The following is a 10,337-nucleotide window of genomic DNA, read 5'->3' as shown; positions in this document are numbered from 1 at the left end:
TCATGAAAAAGTTCTCAACATCAGTAATCATTAGTAAAATAAACGAAAACTTGTTCACACAAAAACCTTTCACAAATGCTCATAGCAGCTTCATCTGTTAGCAACCCCAAACTGAAAACTACCAAAATATACTTCGAGATGAATAGTTTAAAAAACTGTTATACATCCATAAACAAAAATTGATTAGAACAAACTATTGATGCATAAAATAACTTGGCTGGATCTTAAAACCATTATGCTGTGTGAATAATCTCAGTGCCAGTGGGTCACATACTGTATCATTCAATTTATAAATATTTTCCACATGACAAAAATATAGAGATTGAGAACAGATTAGAGATTTCCAGTCATTATAGATGGGTAGGAAGGGTGATTGCATTAATAAAATGGAAACAACTAAAGGGATCTTTAAGGTGATGGTACTGATAATATTATTAATACGGTGGTAGTTCCACAGAATAACACTTGTGATAAAATCTCATAATTATACAAACAGAAATGAGAGCACATAAAATGAACTCTAAATAAGGTCAGGAGTAGATTGAAACAATATTGGTTTACTGGTTTTGCTATTGTATTATAGTTTTGCAAGAACTTACCTTTAAGGGAGAATTGGTTAAAGGGTAAACAGAATCTGTAATTTGGGTGGATCTTCCTATTAATCTATAATGATTTCAAAATAAAAAAAAACATTTAAAGAATGAGAGCACATTATGAAAAAAAAATCTTCCCTTTATGAAATAATGGAATAGTACTAGGTAGTTGGTATTTTAAAATTCTATTATCTCAGCAAAATGAAAATTGTCATCACTGTGTTGGTCTCTACAATGTAGCTTTTAAAATGTTGCTAGCATTTAAAATTTAAAAATCTGTAATAATTGAAGTGAATTATATCAGAGTGTGGCTATTGAAAGAAAGCAAGAATGGAAGAAAGTGAAAAAAGAAAATAGGTAAAGAGGAGTTTACAGATTTTCTCTCTCTTTTTTTTTTGTTTCCCACTCCATTTTAAGAAAACGTTAGTCATAGGACAAAAAGTAATAAAATAAAAAATTAAACCAACTTTCCACTTTGATGTATCCTAACATATGGATTTCTATAAAGCACCAAAATTGTGCTACTATAAAGAATGATGTCAAGGGATTCCAACCCAAGGATCATAGCAATACTCATGGAGTAAACAAACTTGAATAGAACCAAAGATACATATTTAGTTCTAAGTTTTCAGTAAATGATTTTCAAGCAGTATAAGAAACTTTGCTCAACAATTACATATTTGGATATTTATTATATACTTTTCTTCAATTATGTCATATTGAACAAAGACGATTTTGAAAGGATAGAAGTAAAGTAAATATAATGGGGACAAAATGGATAAAAAGAATGTGACAGACTCCTTGGTTGACTTTGGAAGCTCATCTCCTTACAACACAAAAAAATTGGCTATTATAATTTTTTAGCTGTTTTAAAATATATTTTTAGTTTATATGTATTTACTTTTTAATGATTTTTATTTTTTCCATTAGAGTTGGTTTACAGTGTACTGTCAATTTTCTACTGTACAACAAAGAGACTCAGTCACACATACATACATATGTATACACACATTCTTTTTCTCACATGATCCTCAAACATGCAGCACCACAAGTGACTAGATATAGTTCCTAGTTTTATACAGCATGATCTCATTGCTTATCCTTTCCAAATGCTATAGTTTGCATCTATTAACCCCAGATTCCCAGTCCATCTGACTCCCTCTCCCTCCCACACTCCCCCTTGGCAACCACAATCTGTTCTCCAAATCCATGATTTTCTTTTTTGTGGAAAGGTTCATTTGTGCCATATATTAGATTCCAGATATAGGTGATCTCATATGGTATTTGTCTTTCTCTTTCTGACTTACTTAGTATGAGAGCCTCTACTTCCATCCATGTTGCTGCAAATGGAATTATTTTGCTCTTTTTATGGCTGAGTAGTATTCCATTGTGTATATATACCACATCTTCTTGATCCATTCATCTGTTGATGGACTTTTAGGTTGTTTCCATGTCTTGGCTCTTGTGAATAGTGCTAAAATGAACATACTTGTGCATATGTTTTTACAAGGAAAGTTTTGTCCATATATATGCCCAAGAGTGGGGTTGCTGGGTCATATGGTAGTTCTATAATTAGTTTTCTGATGTACCTCCATACTGTTCTCCATAGTGGTTGTACCAATTTACATTCCCACCAACAGTGTAGGAGAGTTCCCTTTTCTCCACACCCTTTCCAGCACTTGTTATTTGTAGACTTATTAATGATGGCCATTCTGACTGGTGTGAGGTGGTATCTCATGGTACTTTTGGTTTGCATTTCTCTAGTAATCAGTGATGTTGAGCAATTTTTCATGTGCTTGTTGGCTATCTGTATATCTTCCTTGGATAAATGTCTATTCAGGTATTTTGCCCCTTTTTCCATTGGGTTGTTGGCTTTTTTGCTGTTGAGTTGTATGAGTTTCTTGTATAATTTAGAGATTAAGCCCTTTTAAGTTGCATCATTTGAAACTATTTTCTCCCATGCTGTAATTTGTCTTTTTGTTGTTTGTTTTTTATGGTTTGCTTTGCTGTGCAAAAGCTTTCAGTTTGATTAAGTTTCATTGGTTTATTTTTGCTTTTATTTCTCTTGCCTTGGGAGTCTGACCTAGGAAAACATTTGTAAGGTTGATGTCAGAGAATGTTTTGCCTATGTTGTCTTCTAAAGGTTTGATGGTGTCTTGTCTTATGTTTAAGTATTTAAGCCATTTTGAGTTTATTTTTGTGCATGGTGTGAGGGTGTGTTTCAGTTTCATTGATTTACATGCAGCTGTCCAGGTTTCCCAGCATCATTTGCTAAAAAACTGTCTTTTTCCCATTTTATATTCTTGCCTCATTTGTCCAAGATTTAATGCGTGTAGGTGTCTGGGTTTATTTCTGGATTCTCTGTTCTGTTGCATTGGTCTGTCTGTCTGTTTTGGCACCAGTACCACACTATTTTGATGACTGTGGCTTTGTAATATCACCTGAAGTCTGGGAGAGCGATGCCTCCTGATTGGTTTTTGTTCCTCAGAATTGCTTTGGTAATTCTGGGTCTTTTATGATTCCATATAAATATTTGGATTGTCTGTTGTAGTTCTGTGAAAAATGTCATGGGTAATTTGATAGGGATTGCATTGCTTTGTGTAATATATCCATTTCTACAATATTAATTTTTCCAACCCAGGGCATAGAAGATCTCCATTTCTTTGAATCCCCTTTAATTTCCTTAATGAAAGTTTTATAGTTTTCAGCATACGTCTTTCACCTCCTTGGTTAAAAAATTGTAAGTGAGACAGCATTTTTTCACATATTTATTTCTCATCTTGTCTTTTGAATTTCCTCACCATTGGTTTGCCTGCTTTTTATTAAGGTTTTTTATTTCTTATTTATTTGAAATGGCTCTTTGAAAATTAGTGTAATACAAATATTTCCCTCAGTCTGTTTTTTTATTTTGTTTATGTTGGTATTTTTTCATTGAATTTAAATATTTCATATTTTCCAATTAATCAGTTTAATCCCTTCTGCTTTTGGATATATCATAATGCTTAGAAAAAATATTCTTATTTTCTTATAATTTTATGCATTTTTGATTTTACATTTATAGCTTGAATTCACCAGTATTATTTCTTGTGTTTATTTGGAAAATAGGTGTCCAGAGTTTTTTTCCCTAAAAATAATTATCTCAGAAATTCCCAACTAATAGACCTTCAGCTTGTCACAGACATAAACTCAACATGTTTGGTGGTATCCAGTAAGGGTTTAGGCTTGCAGAACTCCTGGATTACTTGCCTTCATCCATGATCAGACTTCTGCATACATTCACTGTGACATGAAAAATAATGAAATTTAGTTTTTCATTACTTGGAAATTGTTGGGAACCCATAGGCTGGCCTATTGTCCCAAGACCACTGGTTGACTATGTCAATATTTTCTCATTGGTTTTATATGTAATCTTTAACAAATGCTAAATGCATATTTATATTTGACCCCATTTATGGATTCTATTGTTTTTGCATTGATATATCCCCTCCACTTATAAACAGTATTTTAATTACTTGGGAATTAGTGATATTTCCCCTTGTGATAGCTATTCATTCAAAAATATGTATTGAACACTGCCAAACACAATGCTAGGAAATGGAGTCTCAGCAGTAAAATCAAACTAATATTCTCATGGAGATAACATTTTACTGAACAGTAAGTATTAATAAATAAGTGATATATTTAGTATGTTAAGTGATGATAAGTGCTATGGAGAAAAATAAAACAGGGAAACCTGTTTTATAGTTTATTAATTTAATAAAGTTAAATATAACTTAATATAGTATAGTAAAAGCTATTTATTAAAAGTTATTTTTAGTATAAAGAAGGATTGTATTTCAAATAGAGTAGTCAATGAAGAGCTCAAGGGGAAGATGACATTTGAAGGAATTGAAGGAGGGAGGGTTGAGGTCATTAGGGAATGTGTGTTCCAGACAGAAGGAACAGCAACTGTAAAGGTCTGGATTTGTTACTATGTGTGACATGACCTAGGAAAAGCAAGGAGAGTGATGTGAATGGAGCAGTGTAAAAAATAGGAAATAGTTTTGGGATTTAGATCAGAAAAAAATAAGCTGTATTATGTAGACCCTTTTAGTGGCATGGGCTTTTTGAATGACATGACATGCTACTACAAGATTCAAGCAGAACCCAGAACATGGGTAAAGATTTGTTCCAACATCTACGGCCCTAAAAACCAAGAATAATTTCCATCAAGCCCTCCTTATCTATGACTGCATGAAGAGGATTGTATGAAGTCAATCTTTCTCCCTATATTAACCAAGCTCTTTTTCATGCCCCTATTCCCTTAAGGAGATTTCTTAGTCATCCCTTATCCCTTCTTATCCATGGGGCATTTGTTCCAGGACCCACAGTGAATACCAAAACCCAGGTATGCTCAAGGCCTATAGTTGGCCCTCCGTAGCTGAGGTTCTACATCTGTGGATTCAACCAATTGTGCATCATATAGTCCTGTAGTATTTATTGAAAAAAAATCTGTGTGAAAGTGGAGTCACACAGTTTAAACATGTGTTGTTCAAGGGTTAACTGTACTCTGATGTAGACAGTAGTTTATCCCACTAAAGAAGAGATAAGAACACAAATTATAGTCTCTGACCTCTGGCCATCTATACTTTTAAAGGGGATCTCATATATATATGGTCTATCCAAATGTCTAGGGCTGACTTCTCATTAAATAGCCCTATTTTGCTTTATAATTAGTCATTCTTCCAGTTTTTTTTCCCTACAAGTTTTCATACTCACTTCTGGCAGCCTGTCTTATTTGTTTTTAAATTGCTACTTGTATGAAATTTCATCAGTGAAAATTAGACTAGTAAAATTGCTGCATCACCTTATTCTTGCACAAATGTAAGTTAATATCCTCCTACTTGAGCATTATTTCACATTTCTTTAGGTGTGAAATAAAATGCAAGACCTTCCTTTCTCCTCTTAAAGTGAATGTAAATATTTTTTCAGGTTTTTCTACTATGGTATTGTAATTTAGGTAATTTGAAAAAGAAATGGAATAGATAAAAGCATAGGTTAAAATATTTTATACTATGTTTATATTCCAGGATCAATAGAATCAAGATTATTTCTTTTAGAAGTATGACTGAAAATCTTGGTATATATACAAGGAAACTTGCATGCAAAATGATCTTTAATTTTTTTTAATTATGACTATTGCTTGCAGAGTATTGTCTGTTTCCATGCAAGTACCAATTAAGCCACATGATTTAATTTATATTTCAGTGCCTCTTTTAACTTGGTTCATCTTGCTTGAATTTATACTTGCCTCTATAATTCCAGAGAGCAAAGAGAAAGTACATTTTCTCCTCACACACCTATTAAATTGCCTATTTAGTGACATTAATAAGTATATAAATTTAAAATATATTACATCAGGAGTTCCCATTGTGGCTCAGCAGTAACGAATCTGACTAGTATCCATGAGGACACAGGTTTGATCCCTGACCTCACTCACTGGGTTAAAGTTCCAGCATTATTGTGAGTTGTGGTGTAGGCCACAGACATGGCTCAGATCTCATGTTGCTGTGGCTGTGGCCTAGGCTGGCAGCTGTAGCTCCAATTTGACTCCTAGGCTGGGAACTTCCATATGCCATAAGTGCAGCCCTAAAAAGACAAAAAACTAAAACTAAACTAAAATAAAATAAAATATATTACATCTTTAATTCTCTTTTGAACAGTGGATCTTGCACATCCAGCCTTACCTAAAAGGTTGGCATTAGAAACAGTGAGCAAAAATATGATTTCCACATTCTGGCTGTTCCTCGCAGTATGAGGCATTTAATTTAAGTTAAGTTAGTCTGTATATATCACAACACTTTATGAAATATAAAACACTCTATAAATGATATCTGGCTATTCAGTTAAAATTTTGACATCCGGTATCAGGTTTCAGATAGAAATAAAACATAGGATTATTTGAGGAAGCTCTGTCTCAGGTCATTTGCAAATATGTGCCAGAATTCAGTATCTGCTTTCACAAACATTTTAAAATATTTCATTAGTTTTCAGCAATTTAATTATATTGTAGCCATTGTTTTCAGTAATTTACCCTCAGAAGAATGTCTTTAGTGTATAACTCTATTAATCTTTGACTTGTAAACACTGACATTTAGAAAAATTCGAATTTTCTTAAAATGTAAAAGGAAGTTTACTCGTAGATAATTATAAATATGAAAATAAATGGTACAGTTTCTACCAAAAATGTGTTCTAAATAATTTTAAATATTCAATCCATATAAATTTTATAGTTAAATCCAAGTTGATTTCTATGACCTTAAAATTACTTTGGTGGACACATAGTGGAGACTGTCATGCAGTTTGCTTCTTCCTCAGCAATGTATGGGAATATGCAGACGTTACTCTAACAAGGGAGGATAAATAGCAGTATTATGTCTCTGGTTTGTCAGAAGATGGTTCTTTTTTCTTTTGGTATGATTCTTTTAATTTCGTCTTCTCTCACCTCCTTCCTTTTCTTTCTTTGTTACTGACATGCATCCTTTCTCAAAGACCTTCTTCCCAGTAACCAGTTACAGGGTCTTTTGAGGTTAAAAAAACCTTCAAGACAAAACACAATGAATTTTATCTGGATAAGTGTTGAACTCATTGCAGGAAATTAGGGGATATTTTTAGAAATTAGGTCTATCCAGTACCTCTTTATTTGTCTTCTTCCTCTCTATACATACCAGGCCTGGTTGTGAACTCAGGTAATTATTACTATAAAAATATTTACTCAACATAAAATTACCACCATTTTTTCTTTAAACACAGAGATAGTATCTACAAATATATATATATATATATATAACAAGTTCTGTGAGCATATATTTTGGCCCAGAACAATTCTATATACAGTCAACAAAGCTCTGAATAAATCATAGTTTCTGGGCTTTTGAAGTTTACATTCTAGAAGAGAGGGGAATGAAAATATATAAGTATATATAGATATATGTACATAATCATATTTTTTGTGTTGTAACTGTGAGAAGTGCTACAAAAAAATCAAATACAAGTTTCTTTGACAGTATATAAGAGAGGCACTTAATCAAGACTGAGATAGTAGAAAAGACTTTTATGTAAAAATGACTATCATGACAAGATCAGACTAATAAGTATAACTTGAAGGTAAGAAAGCTATGAAAAAATCATTTCAGGAAGAGCAAATATCATGTCTAGAGACAGAGTTGATAAAGGACTTGATGGAGAAAGATATAGGGGTTGAGTGTCTAGAATACATAGAAAAACTGGAAGAATAAAAGGAGTAACAATGTAAGGTTCTGATTGAGATCATTGACTGGAGTCAAACTCCATAGGTCATATTCCAGTTCTGTCAAACTTACTATCTGTGGGGCCTTTCTAAAGTTACATAACCTAACTGTACCTTAGTTTCCTCATCTGTAAAATGAGAATGATTGTAACAGTAACAATTTCCTGGAGTTTTAGTGACTATAAAATGAGATATTTTGGATTTCCTGTGGTGGTGCAGTGAAAATGAATCTGACTAGGAACCATGAGGTTGCAGGTTCCATCCCTGGCCTCACCCAGTGGGTTAAAGATCCACCATTGCCATGAGATGTGGTGTAGGTTTCAGATGCATCTCAGACCTGGCATTGCTGTGGCTCTGGCATAGGCCAGCAGCAACAGCTATGATTTGACACCTAGCCCAGGAACTGCCATATGCCATGGGTGCAGCCCTAAAAAGACAAAAAGACAATAAATAAATAAATAAATAAATAAACAAATAAACAAACAAACAAACAAATAAATAAAGACAGTTTATGTAAAGCACTTAGGGAAATGTCTGGCATGCAGTATTAGCTACTATTTTTACAAATAATTTGAATACTCTGCAAAGCAATAATTTGCATAGATATAATATCTCTGTGATAGACCTAAACATATCTCACACATAAAATATTAGTGTAGGAAAAACCTGCTTTGGTCTAGTTTCCTCAATTTATGTGATGATAAGGAACCTCAGCTCTAACAACTAATTGGTAATAAATAAAGTCTATTTCACAAATCTATGTCTGAGCAGTGCTCCTCCAAAGTCATTGCCCCAAATCTTTAGTTATTGTTCGTTAGTATCAAATTCTGTTGCATTTGGACTTAAAAGGTATAGGTCCTCTTAATGGCCATGCTACCCAAAGTGATCTACAGATTTAATTTGATCCCTATCAAATTACCCATAACAATTTTCACATAATTAGAGCCAATATCCAAAAATTTTATGTAGAGCCATAAAAGACCCAGAATTGCCAAAGCAATCCTGAGGGGAAAAAAAGCAGGAGACATAACTCCAAAAATAAAGCAGGAGACATAACTCTCCCAGACTTCAGAAAATATTACAAAGCTACAATAATCAAAACAGTGTGGTATTGGAGTTCCCAAAGTGTCTCAGTGTGTTAAGAACCTGACTAGTATCCATGAGGATGTGGTTTGATCCCTGGCCTCACTCAGTGGGTTAAGGATCTGGCATTGCCAGAAGCTGTGACATAGATCACAGATGTAGCTCCCATTTGACTCCTGATCCCCTAGCCTGGTAAATTCCACATGCTACAGGTGTAGCCCTAAAAAGAGAAAAAAAAAAGCAGTGAAATACTTGTATAAAAGCAGATATATAGATCAATGGAGAAAATAGAAAGCCCAGAAATAAACCCAGGCACCTAAGGCCAATTAATATTCAGCAAAGGAGGCAAGAATATAAAATGAGACAAAGATAGTCTCTTCAGCAAGGCATGCTTGGAAAGCTGCATGTAAATCAATGACACTAAAACAAACCTTCACACCACACACAGAAATAAACTCAAAATGGCTTAAAGATTTAAATATAAGACATGCCACCATAAAACTCCTAGAAGACAACCCAGGTGAGACATTTTCTGACATAAACCATGCAAATATTTTCTTGAGTCAGTTTCCTATGGCAATAGAAATAAAAGCAAAAATAAACAAATAAGATGTAATTAAACTCTAAAGATTTTGCACAGCGAAGGAAATCACAAACAATATGGAAAGACAAACTACAGATGGGAAAAAATAGTTGCAAAAATGAAAACAACAAGGGTTTAATCACCAAAATATATAAGCAAGTCACACAACTCATTAACAACCAAAAAAACCCAATCAAAAAATGGAAGAGAAGACCTATATAGCCATTTCTCCAAAGAAGACATATGGATGGCCAGTAGGTACATGTGAAGATTCTTGAGAATTCAAAACTTCAATGAAGTAGACCACACATCAGTCAGAATGGCCATCATTTATAAGTCTACAAATAACAAATGATGGCGAGGCTGTGGAGAAAGGGGTACCCCCCTGCACTGTTGGTGGGAATGTAACTTGGCATAACCACTATCAAAAACAGTATGGAAGTTTCTCAGAAAATTAAATATAGAACTACCATATGATCCAGCAAGCCAACTCCTGGGCATATAAATGGATGGAACTATAATTCAAAAGGATACATGCACCCTATGTTCATTGCAACACTATTCACAGTATACAAGACATGGAAATAACATAAATGTCCATCAACAGATGAATTGATTAGGAAGATTTGGTACATATGCACCATGGAATACTACTCAGCCATTAAAAATGAAATAATACCATCTGCAGCAGCATGAATGTAACTAGAAATTATCATACTAAGTAAAGTAAGTCAGAAAGAGGACAAATACTACTCATACATGGAACATAAAATATGGCACAAATGAACCT

The sequence above is a fragment of the Sus scrofa genome, chromosome X (genome assembly GCF_000003025.6).
Source record: "Sus scrofa isolate TJ Tabasco breed Duroc chromosome X, Sscrofa11.1, whole genome shotgun sequence".
In the NCBI taxonomy this organism is placed as follows: Eukaryota; Metazoa; Chordata; class Mammalia; order Artiodactyla; family Suidae; genus Sus; species Sus scrofa.
Note: the sequence above shows the minus strand (reverse complement) of the source record.